Raw genomic sequence first — 11,165 nt, 5'->3', positions numbered from 1 at the left:
CAGCTGCTTATACGGCTGTAGAGTCTTGTTGTTGTTGACAAAGTAGGTCAAATTATGCTGTACTGCCCATTGTGCAGTAACTATGAATGGCTTAATAGCAAGCACAAACTGATAAGAATCTGGGCTCCGATAAATTGTAAAATGATTCTCAGATTTTCCTTTACGACCTCATTTTAGTGACCGTGTGTTGAGTCTGGACTCGCTTTAGGGTTTTACTCTGGTCTTTCTTATCACTCTATTTATTTATTTATTTATTTTATGCACATTGTCTATCCAAGCAAAATTATTTTGAATGTGTAGACATGATGTAACAAAGACTGAAATGGTAATTATGGTGCAAATTTTGTCTGGCTAAATGTTTTCATCCATGAACCTCAAGGCGTGCGTAAGGACTACCACTGAAACCACCTGTTAATACTCCCGTGTACAATAAAAGCAACGCCCACCCTTTGTCATGCCCACTGGTGAGGAAACAAATAGAAAATAGAAGCTCAAAGTGTTCCACAGACCAAAACAAACACGTGGGATCAGATTTGTGTATGAGCGACTTTTCGGGTTTTGATTGGGAACATTCCACATTGGTGTTTACATTTGAAAGGCAGAATGTACAAAATATATCAGCTATTGGAGGGGGAAAAGATGGAAATAAGGTAAAAGTGGAGTCTCTCCAATTAGAAAATAGAAAACACATGTATTGGAGGAAGGTTGCCAATATTTTGTAAGTCTACAGACTTCAAGAATGAAAGCTCACATCACTGCTGTGCTACACATGTGCTACCCATATCACAAGGCTGAAAATTCATGCGTGTTTTTGTACTCATACACACACAAACCCATGCACATTTATTTGCACCACTTTTGGATCCCATGCCATGATTAGCACCGAGCTCAGCTTCTCTAGGGAGTTCAGCAGAGGGGGCAAAATTCTCTTTTAGGGCCCGCCACTAAAAATCTCCAAGGCTTTGCAGCGCATCGATGGCCCAGTGCTTCAAAACACAGTCCAAATCCTGGAGATCACGCTGAGAGGGAACATCTGTGGACTGGGACAGGCTGCAGATAAGACTCCAGAGTGTGTGTAGGCATGCATGTGTTTGTACGTGATTAGCAGATTGTGGCTGAGTGTAGTTAAAGGAATAGGTAGGCCATGATTTATGTGAAACAGTATTTAAATTCATGTACACTGTATAAGCCCTAATTACTGGGGTCACTGTAGTGTGTGTGTGTGTGTGTGTGTGTGTGTGTGTGTGTGTGTGTGTGTGTGTGTGTGTGTGTGTGTGTGTGTGCATGCGCACTATCAAGTGATCCAGGTCTGACTCCCTGAAATCCCAAAGCCATCAGTGTTTCTGGGTATATAATTCTGTAATTGGTATCATATGTGTAAAGAGACAAAAAGGAGGTATGTGTGAGGTATGTGTACATTATCCTTACATTTAACTGACAAGTGACCTCTTGAGTGCATTTAAATAATGATTACAACTGTATAAAAAAAGAAGAATCAGAGTTTTCTTTTCACCATCGAGTCCAAATTTAAACACCCTTAATCTTGACCCTGATGCAGTTTTAGAATGCACACATTCTCAGAAGGATTACACTACTAACAAACTACCTCCTTGTAAGTTCGGTATAACGACTTGGAAATCCCGCTTTGTGCTAAGGCTGCAAAGCCTACACCTCTCCCAGCTACAACGGCAACAACAGACATGCTGTAAAAGTTCACACACAGTGCAAAGACTTGATTACTGTGCAACCAAATAACCTGAACGTTATATGGACAACGTCCTTGAGTCCACATCCCTCACACATGCTGCGCTTTGAGCCAACAGCAACTCTGACAGCTTAAGCAGATTGAGTCTATTTGTTCCCGTCAGGTGCGTTGACTGGCGAGCAGAGGGTTTAAATCCAAAACGCCACTCTAAACAGAAAGTGGGCGTATATTTAAACAGGTCACCACCAACTAGCCAAGGAAAGCAGTGCTAAGTAGCCACCTCAGCAAACAGCTCGATCAAAAAGGATCTACCACCGATTTCTGGGTTAAAGTTACAGTGGAAACATTTGGAGAGAGGGTTGCTATCAACATGAATTACCATTGACATGTTAGCACATTTCAAAAGGAAGGGAAAGGGGGCATGGCAAACAACATAGCAAGGAGTGGAGAAATACAGAAAACAAAAGAAAAGAATAGGGAAGGTGAAAGCGTGGTGCTGATTTTATGAGAGGGGCCAACGACTTCCCCGATATGCGTTTCTCTGCGGGGAGCATGTTGAAGGCTGAGTACGCCCTAGTATGTGGTTTTTCCAAGGCCGAGCTAAACCAGGCTGGCCCGTCTCTTTTTCATAGATACACTGAGTTATACAGCACTTCTCAGAGGGAGGGAGAGGCCGGGTTTTCCTGTTCATGTGGAAAAAAGGGAGGGAAGAATGAGTGGAGGTAACCCTAGCCGCCGAGGTGGCCCTCTGGTAGGGCCCAAATTCTGCTATTCTCCTTCCTGAATGTCTCAGCCGCTCTCACATTTACAGACGCATACGAGCGAACTGAACACATGGGGCGAGGCACCGTGTATGGATGTCGTTTGGTAGGGTGGGCTCTGTATGCTGCTAAAGCCTCTCCCTGTTTTTGACCACAGTTATGGTACTTGCCAGTGGGTGTCTGGTTAAGAAAATAAAGCAGCGTGTTGGCCACGTCCAGGCTCATATATAAAGCATATGTCTCAAAACACAGGAATCCAAATTCCAAAGGCAGGAATTTTAGCAGAGTTCTTAAGTTCGACTTCACTGCAGCATTGAGTGCTTTGGATCCAAAGCGTGATTATCCTCCTAACAAATTGTTTTAGAAATGCATGGGTTTGCAGCATTGTGGAGAACTGGATTTAACTATAACTGTCAAACTCTGGGTTATTTGTGTCTGTCCGTATCTGGTGTCTACTTTCTTTCTGCTCCCTCCATCATCATGTCTTGCTCTTTCCTTCTCACTCCATCTTTCCCTTTCTCCCTTTCTTTCCCTCTCTGAGACACTGTGCAGGCAGCCCAGCGAGGGCTTGCTGAAGAGGGATGTGGATTCCATAAAGCGCTCGGCTCTATAAACGTCTCCCAATCCACATTCAGCACCTGGGTAAATATTATCCCAGCAATGCTGTGGTGACATCCTCAGAACACACGACTGATAATTAAGTTGATATTGATATTGCATATGGCATATTTTTAAGAATATTCATGGAGTTGTACGATAAAAACTGTCCAACAATAAAATACAACAGAAAGCACAAATATTCAGATAGACCATGGCTCACTAAGGGTTTACAAAATGCATGTAAAAAGAAAAATACACTCTATAGGGAATACCTAAAACAAAGAACAAAAGATGCTGAAAATAAATATAAAAAATACAAAAATAAGTTGACCAATATTATACGTGTATGTAGAAAGGAGTATTATAGTAAAATATTGAACAACAATAAACATAATATGAAAGGAATATGGGATGTTTTAAACGGTATCATTAAAAATAATTCTGGACAAAAAAGTTATCCACAATACTTTATCGATAATGGCAATATTATGGAAAACACTGCTGATAAGGTCAACAGCTTTAATCATTATTTTGTAAATATTGGACCAAAACTGGCAGAACAAATTCCTGAGTCACTGCCATCAGTAGAATGTAGTGAAAACCTGATTGATAGGAACCCTAACTCAATGTTCCTTACATCAGTGGAGGAAAAAGAAATAATTGACATTGTACACATGTGTAAATATAAAACATCTACTGATTGTAATGATATTGACATGAAAATCGTCAAGAAGGTCATTGAAGGAATTGTAGGACCTCTAACATATATTTGCAACTTATCATTTCAGACTGGAAAAGTGCCAAACAAAATGAAAATAGCTAAAGTTGTGCCGCTGTATAAAACCGGGGATAGACGCCACTTCACAAATTACAGGCCTGTTTCTTTACTACCACAATTCTCCAAAATCCTAGAAAACCTGTTTAATAAACGATTAGACAAATTCTTAGATAAATATAAATTACTCTCTGACAGTCAATATGGATTCAGATCAAAAAGATCAACATCTCTGGCATTAATCGAATCAATTGAGGAGATTACGAATGCTATAGATCAGAAACAGTATGCAGCTGGAGTATTTCTGGATCTCAAGAAAGCATTCGACACAATCAATCATGACATATTAATTAATAAACTGGAACAGTATGGGATTAGGGGGGTTGTACTGCAATGGGTGAAAAATTATTTAAGTGACCGGAAACAATTTGTGAAGCTGGGTGTCCATTCCTCATCATGCTTGGACATTGCTTGTGGTGTTCCACAAGGCTCTGTACTGGGTCCAAAATTATTTATTATTTATATAAATTATATTTGTAAGGCATCTGATATATTAAAATTAGTATTATTTGCAGATGACACAAATATTTTTTGTTCTGGGGGGAATCTAAAGGAGCTGCTGGATACAATTACTTCAGAAATGTGCAAAATTAAAAAATGGTTTAACAGGAACAAACTATCGCTAAATCTAAGTAAAACTAAAATTATCTTATTTGGGAATTCCCTTAGAAATGCACAAGTGCAGATTCATGTAGATGGTGTGGAAATTGAAAGAATACTTGAACATAAGTTTCTTGGTGTGATTATAGATGATAAATTAAACTGGAAGTCTCATATAAATCATATACATAACAAAATTTCAAGAAGTGTCTCAATCTTGAGTAAAGTAAAACACATTCTGGACCACAAATCACTCCACAATCTCTATTGTTCCCTGATTGCACCGTATTTGAATTACTGTGCAGAGGTTTGGGGCAATACTTACAAATGTTCGCTATCATCAATCTTTATATTACAAAAAAGGGCCATAAGGATAATCCATAAAACTGGTTACAGAGATCATACAAATCCACTATTCTTAAAATCAAAAATTCTAAAATTCACAGATCTGGTTCATTTTCTCACAGCACAAATTATATATAAAGCAATAAATAACCTGCTTCCTGACAATATTCTAAAAATGTTTTCTAAAAGGGAACAGGGATACAATTTGAGGGGGGAATTAAATTTAAAACATCCTCGTATCCGTACAACATTAAAAAGTTTTTGCATCTCTGTGTGTGGAGTGAAGCTGTGGAACAGACTAAGTAAAGATATGAAGCAATGTCCAAGCGTGGCGCAGTTTAAAAAGCGGTTTAAGGATATGGTTTTTACAGGGTACAGGGAAAAGGTAGAGATTTGATAGGGTGTTCTTGTCTAATATTTTCATGTGTGTGCGCATGCACGGGTTTGTTGGTGTGTGTGTGTGTGTGTGTGTATATATAAATATATATATATATATATATATATGCTGGATAGCGTAGTGGTTAGACTACACGCCTTTCGAACAAAGGATCGCAAGTTCGATTCCTGCCTGGGGCGTCTGTATCCAGTAAGGGTCCTAAGGCTAGACCCCCTATGCTAAGCAAGCCTACCGCAGACATGAGCGAGACAGATAAATATGAAGGCATGCCGGCTCGGACGTCGCCCGGATCAACAAGGTCCGCGTCAGGTGTTGAGGAACCAGGGCACCCTGACGAAAAGTGGGCTACTGGAACAAGAAGGCATCGGTGGGCAAGAGACGAAAACAGGGCGTTGTTGGAATAAGATAAGATAAGATAACTCTTTATTGTCATTGCACAGTCATACATAGTACAGTAGTACAATGAAATTGGAAAAACTGTCCTACGTCGGCACTACATATAACACAGCACGACACGATATGACACATCACAACGTAACAAACAACACAACACAGTATATTAAGTATAAAAAAGAAGAATAAGTGTATGTGTATTGCACACTGTTATTATTGCACATTAATTATTATTGCACCTTGTTATAAATATAAATATTATTGTTATCGTTTTAAACATTGTTACCTCCCCCTAAAAAGTCCAGGGAGGTATCCAGTCAGGTCAGCTATTTACATTGATCAGGGCTATTGCCCTGTTGTAAAAGCTGTCCTTGAGTCTATTTGTTCGGGACCTCAGCAGCCTGAACCTCCTGCCAGACGGCAGCAGCTTAAACACCCGGTGTCCTGGGTGTGTGCAGTCCCGTAGGATGCTGCGTGCCCTCTTGAGACAGCGAGTGCTGTACAGGTCCTTCAGGGAGGGAAGAGGATGTCCAATGATTTTTTGGGCCATGTTGATGACCCTCTGGAGTGCCTTTCTGTGTGCTGTGGTGCAGCTGGAGAACCACACACCGATGCAATATGTCAGCACACTTTCAATGGCGCAGCGGTAGAAGACGGTCAGCAGCTCCTTCTTCAGGTCCATTTTTCTGAGGATTCTCAGAAAGTGGAGACGCTGTTGGGCCTTCTTTAAGACCGCAGAGGTGTTAGAGCTCCATTGGAGGTCTGTGTCTATGTGCACACCCAGAAACTTGAAACTGGAGACCCTTTCCACGCACTCCCCGTTGATGCTGACAGGCTGCAGCTCGGACTTCCTCCTTCTGAAGTCAACTACCAGTTCTTTTGTTTTGGTGGTATTGAGGTCCAGGTTGTTGTCTGCACACCAATCTGACAGCCTCTGAACTTCAGCTCTGTATGCAGTCTCATCTCCCCCTGAGATGAGCCCCACCACAGTGGTATCATCTGCAAACTTGATGACTGTGTTGTCTGGGTGGGAACTAACACAGTCATGTGTGTACAGAGTGTACAGTAGGGGACTCAGTACACAGCCTTGTGGAGAGCCGGTGTTGAGGCTGAGGGCTGAGGAAAGATGAGGCCCCACTCTAACTCTCTGTACACGGTCTGAGAGGAAGTCTCTGATCCAGCGGCAGGTGGTGGAAGGAAGTCCAATTTCCAGCAGTTTATCTATTAGTCTGTCCGGGAGTATCGTATTGAAAGCAGAGCTAAAGTCAACAAAGAGCAGCCTGGCGTAACGGCCCTGCACTTCCAGGTGAGAGATGGTGGTGTGGAGCGTTGTAGCAATGGCATCTTCAGTTGATCTGTTAGCTCTGTATGCAAACTGGAGCGGGTCGAGTGTGGGTGGCAGGCAGGACATGATGTGACGTCGGACCAGTTTCTCAAAGCACTTCATTATAACAGGTGTTAGAGCAACTGGTCGGTAGTCGTTGAGGCTGCTAATGTTAGTACGCTTTGGCAGTGGGACAATTGTGGCTGACTTTAGGCACGGCGGGATGCAGGACTGGGACAGTGAAGTGTTGAAGATCTTAGTGAAGACCCCAGCCAGCTGGTCTGCACACTCTTTTAGGACCTTTGCGGTTACCCCATCTGGTCCGGTGGCCTTCCTGGGGTTCACTGCCCTCAGTGTGCGCCTCACCTCATATTCCTGCACTATGAGGCTTGGGCTGCTGCTGTCCGATGTTTTTGCTGCTGCTGCCTCTGGTCCCTTCACCTCAAAGCGTGCGAAGAAGTGGTTCAGCTCCTCTGCAAGCTCCGCGTTACCCTCAGTCAACGTGGTATTGCCAGGTTTGTAGTTGGTTAAGTGCTGAACTCCCTGCCATACCTGTCGTGAGTTGTTGGTGGTGAAGTGGTCTTCGATCCTTCTCTTGTACGCTGCCTTGGCCTCTCTGATGCCTCTTTTCAACTGAGATCTGGCTGCACTGTACTGCATACCATCACCGGATCTAAAAGCGGCGTCACGTTGCTTCAGCAGGACCTGGACCTCTTTAGTCATCCAGGGTTTCTGGTTGGGATACACCCGGAGACGTTTGTCCACAGTGAAACTGTTGACACAGAAGTTAATATATGAGAGCACTGATGTTGTGTGCTCTTCAAGGTTCTGATGTTCGAACACGCTCCAGTCCGTGTTTTCAAAACAGTCCTGCAGCTGATGTGATGCACCTTCTGGCCAGGTTTTCACAGTTTTTGTGACTGGGGGGGCTCTTCTCCTAATGGGAGTGTATGCAGGGATCAACAGCATGGACATGTGGTCTGACAAACCTAGATGTGGTAGAGGGGTTGCTCTGTAGCCTTTTTGGATGTTGCTGTAGGCTTTATCCAATGTGTTTTTCCCCCTCGTTGCACATTTAATATGCTGTTCAAATCTGGGGAATACTGACCTTAAATCAGCATGGTTGAAGTCCCCAGCTATAATGTGCACTGCGTTTGGATGGGAGTTCTGCTGGTTGCTTATTGTCTTGTGCAGCTCCTCCATGGCAGAGTTAGCATTAGCATCGGGTGGTACATACACGGCCGTTACCATGACAACAGTAAACTCGCGAGGTATGTAGACGGGTCTGCACTTCACAGTCAAGTATTCCAAATCCGGGGAACAGTGGCTGTCTACAGTCTTTGTGTTTTTGCACCAGCTGTCATTGGTGTAGATGCATAAACCCCCTCCTTTGATCTTACCGGAGTGGCCGTTCCTGTCGTGACGGTGAACCGTGCGGCCTGCTAGCTCAATAGCCGAGTCCGGAATTGATGGCTGCAGCCAAGTCTCTGTGAGTAATATTATGCTGCTGTCCCGTACACACTTATTGACTGCAATTTGTAATCTCAGTTCGTCGATTTTGTTGGTTATGGACCTGACGTTGGAGAGGAAAATACTCGGAAGCGGTGGCTTAAATGGCTGTTTCTTTAGCCGAGCTAGTGGACCCGCCCTGCAGCCACGCTTTTGCCTCCTTTGTTTATGTTTCCTCTTTGTCTTGCCGCTGGGAAGAACCAACCACGGAGACCCTGGAGCTCTTATTATGTCCTCCGGAATGCTGTGAAAGTGGTGGTAGTCCGATGTAATGCTCCTTGCACAGCGTAATCCCAAACTCAAAAGGTCCTGACGACTGTAGGTGGACTCTACTCGATGTATAATGATAAAAAGCACACACATCCACACAGATACACGTAGAGAAAGTAAAAAACAAAACACCGAACGTGAGGAGCAGTGAGCCGCTGTGTCTGTGCGCGCCGCCATCTTGGACAACAACATCTTGGAATGCTACGGCGGAAGGGGCTACATGAATAGGATGACGGACCTATGGATTCTTCGATACCCAACATCCACAATGACGGCGAAACAACTAGTAGCTCAGTGTTCCAACATTCGAAAGAAGGGACTGCTCTCACAGCTAGAGATTGACGAGGTACAACACAAATGCTACGGCAAGGAGGAGTCAGGACGCCAGGTCAGGGGGGAGATATCATCACCCCCACCCGAGATTGGGTACATAGCCCCAAGTGCGATAGGAGAAGTATCGTTGAGTGCGAGAGGAACTGACCTGAAAAATAGGATAATGGCCAAGCTTGAAACCTGGATACCCCGTAGCCGGTTACCAAGATTACGTGAAGTACCCTCAGAAGGTCTGCTAGATGATGTTAATGCAGCACTACGGACAATACCTACAACCACGATTACCGACACTAACAAGCTGATCTACAATACGGCAGCAGTGATCAGTGAGATGCTTGGCTACAAGTTGAACAGCCACAAGGGGCAGTACCCTCCATGGAGAAGGAGGCTAGAGGGCAAGATCAAAGTAGCACGGAGGGAGGTTAGCCAACTAACGGAGTTGCAGAAAGGTGCGACAAAGAAGGTGCATAAGAAATACAGCAAGCTGTCCATACCTGAGGCCTTGGAAACTGCCAAGCAAAGACTCACAGCCTTGGCCAGCCACTTGAGGAGGTACACCAGAGAGATAGAAGGCAGGAGAATAAACCAGCTGTTCTCCACAGAACCAGCAAAGGTGTACTCTCAGTGGCAAGGGAACAATAAGAGAACAGCACCACCAAGGCTGGAGACGGAGCAATACTGGAAGAGCATATGGGAGAAGGACGCAACCCATAACGGCAATGCTCAGTGGCTAGTGGATCTGAGGGCAGACCACAGCGACCTCCCTGAACAGGGTCCAGTAACCACCACAGTGGCAGATATCCAAGAAAGGGTCTCCAGTATGAAGAGTTGGACAGCACCAGGGCCCGACATGGTTCACGCCTACTGGCTAAAGAAGCTGACTGCACTCCACGAGCGTCTGGCAGCACAAATGAACCAGCTGCTAGTTAACGAGAGACACCCGGAATGGCTAACCGAAGGTCGGACGGTCCTGATCCCCAAGGACCCCAAGAAGGGACCGGTCCCCTCCAACTACCGACCAATAACCTGCCTCAGTACTACATGGAAGCTCCTGTCAGGCATCATATCGGCTAAGATGAACAGGCACATGGGTCAATACATGAGTGGGACACAGAAAGGAATTGGCAAGAATACCAGAGGCGCAAAACACCAGCTACTGCTAGACAGAACAGTCAGCCGAGACTGCAAGACCAGACTGACCAACCTGTGCACTGCCTGGATTGATTACAAGAAGGCCTATGACTCAATGCCCCACAGCTGGATACTGGAATGCCTAGAATTGTACAAGATCAATGGGACCCTAAGAGCCTTCATCAGGAACTCAATGGGGATGTGGCGTACAACACTAGAGGCCAACTCCAAGCCCATAGCACAAGTCACCATCAAGTGCGGGATCTACCAAGGAGATGCTCTGTCCCCACTGCTGTTCTGCATAGGCCTGAACCCCCTCAGTGAGATCATTAACAAGACTGGCTACGGATACCGACTACGGAACGGAGCAGTTGTCAGCCACCTCCTGTACATGGATGACATCAAGCTGTATGCCAAGAGTGAACGAGACATCGATTCACTGATCCACACTACCAGGCTATACAGCAATGACATTGGAATGTCGTTCGGACTGGAGAAGTGTAGTCGGATGGTAACAAAGAGAGGGAAGGTAGTCAGAACTGAGGGGATTGAACTACCAGAAGGCAACATTGCAGACATAGAGGACAGTTACAAGTACCTGGGGATCCCGCAGGCAAATGGGAACCATGAAGAGGCCGCTAGAAAGGCTGCAACCACCAAGTACCTGCAGAGGGTCAGGCAAGTCCTGAGGAGTCAGCTGAATGGTAAGAACAAGATCCGGGCCATCAACACGTACGCCCTGCCCGTGATCAGATACCCTGCTGGGGTAATAGGCTGGCCAAAGGAGGAGATAGAAGCCACTGACATAAAGACAAGAAAGCTCCTTACCATGCATGGAGGGTTTCACCCCAAGTCCAGCACCCTGAGGCTGTACGCTAAGCGTAAGGAAGGGGGCCGGGGACTGGTGAGTGTCAGCACCACAGTCCAGGATGAGACAACGAACATCTAAGAATACATTGGGA

Source organism: Astatotilapia calliptera, chromosome 22 (assembly GCF_964374335.1).
Source record: "Astatotilapia calliptera chromosome 22, fAstCal68.1, whole genome shotgun sequence".
NCBI lineage: Eukaryota > Metazoa > Chordata > Actinopteri > Cichliformes > Cichlidae > Astatotilapia > Astatotilapia calliptera.
This window is presented reverse-complemented; position numbering follows the sequence as displayed.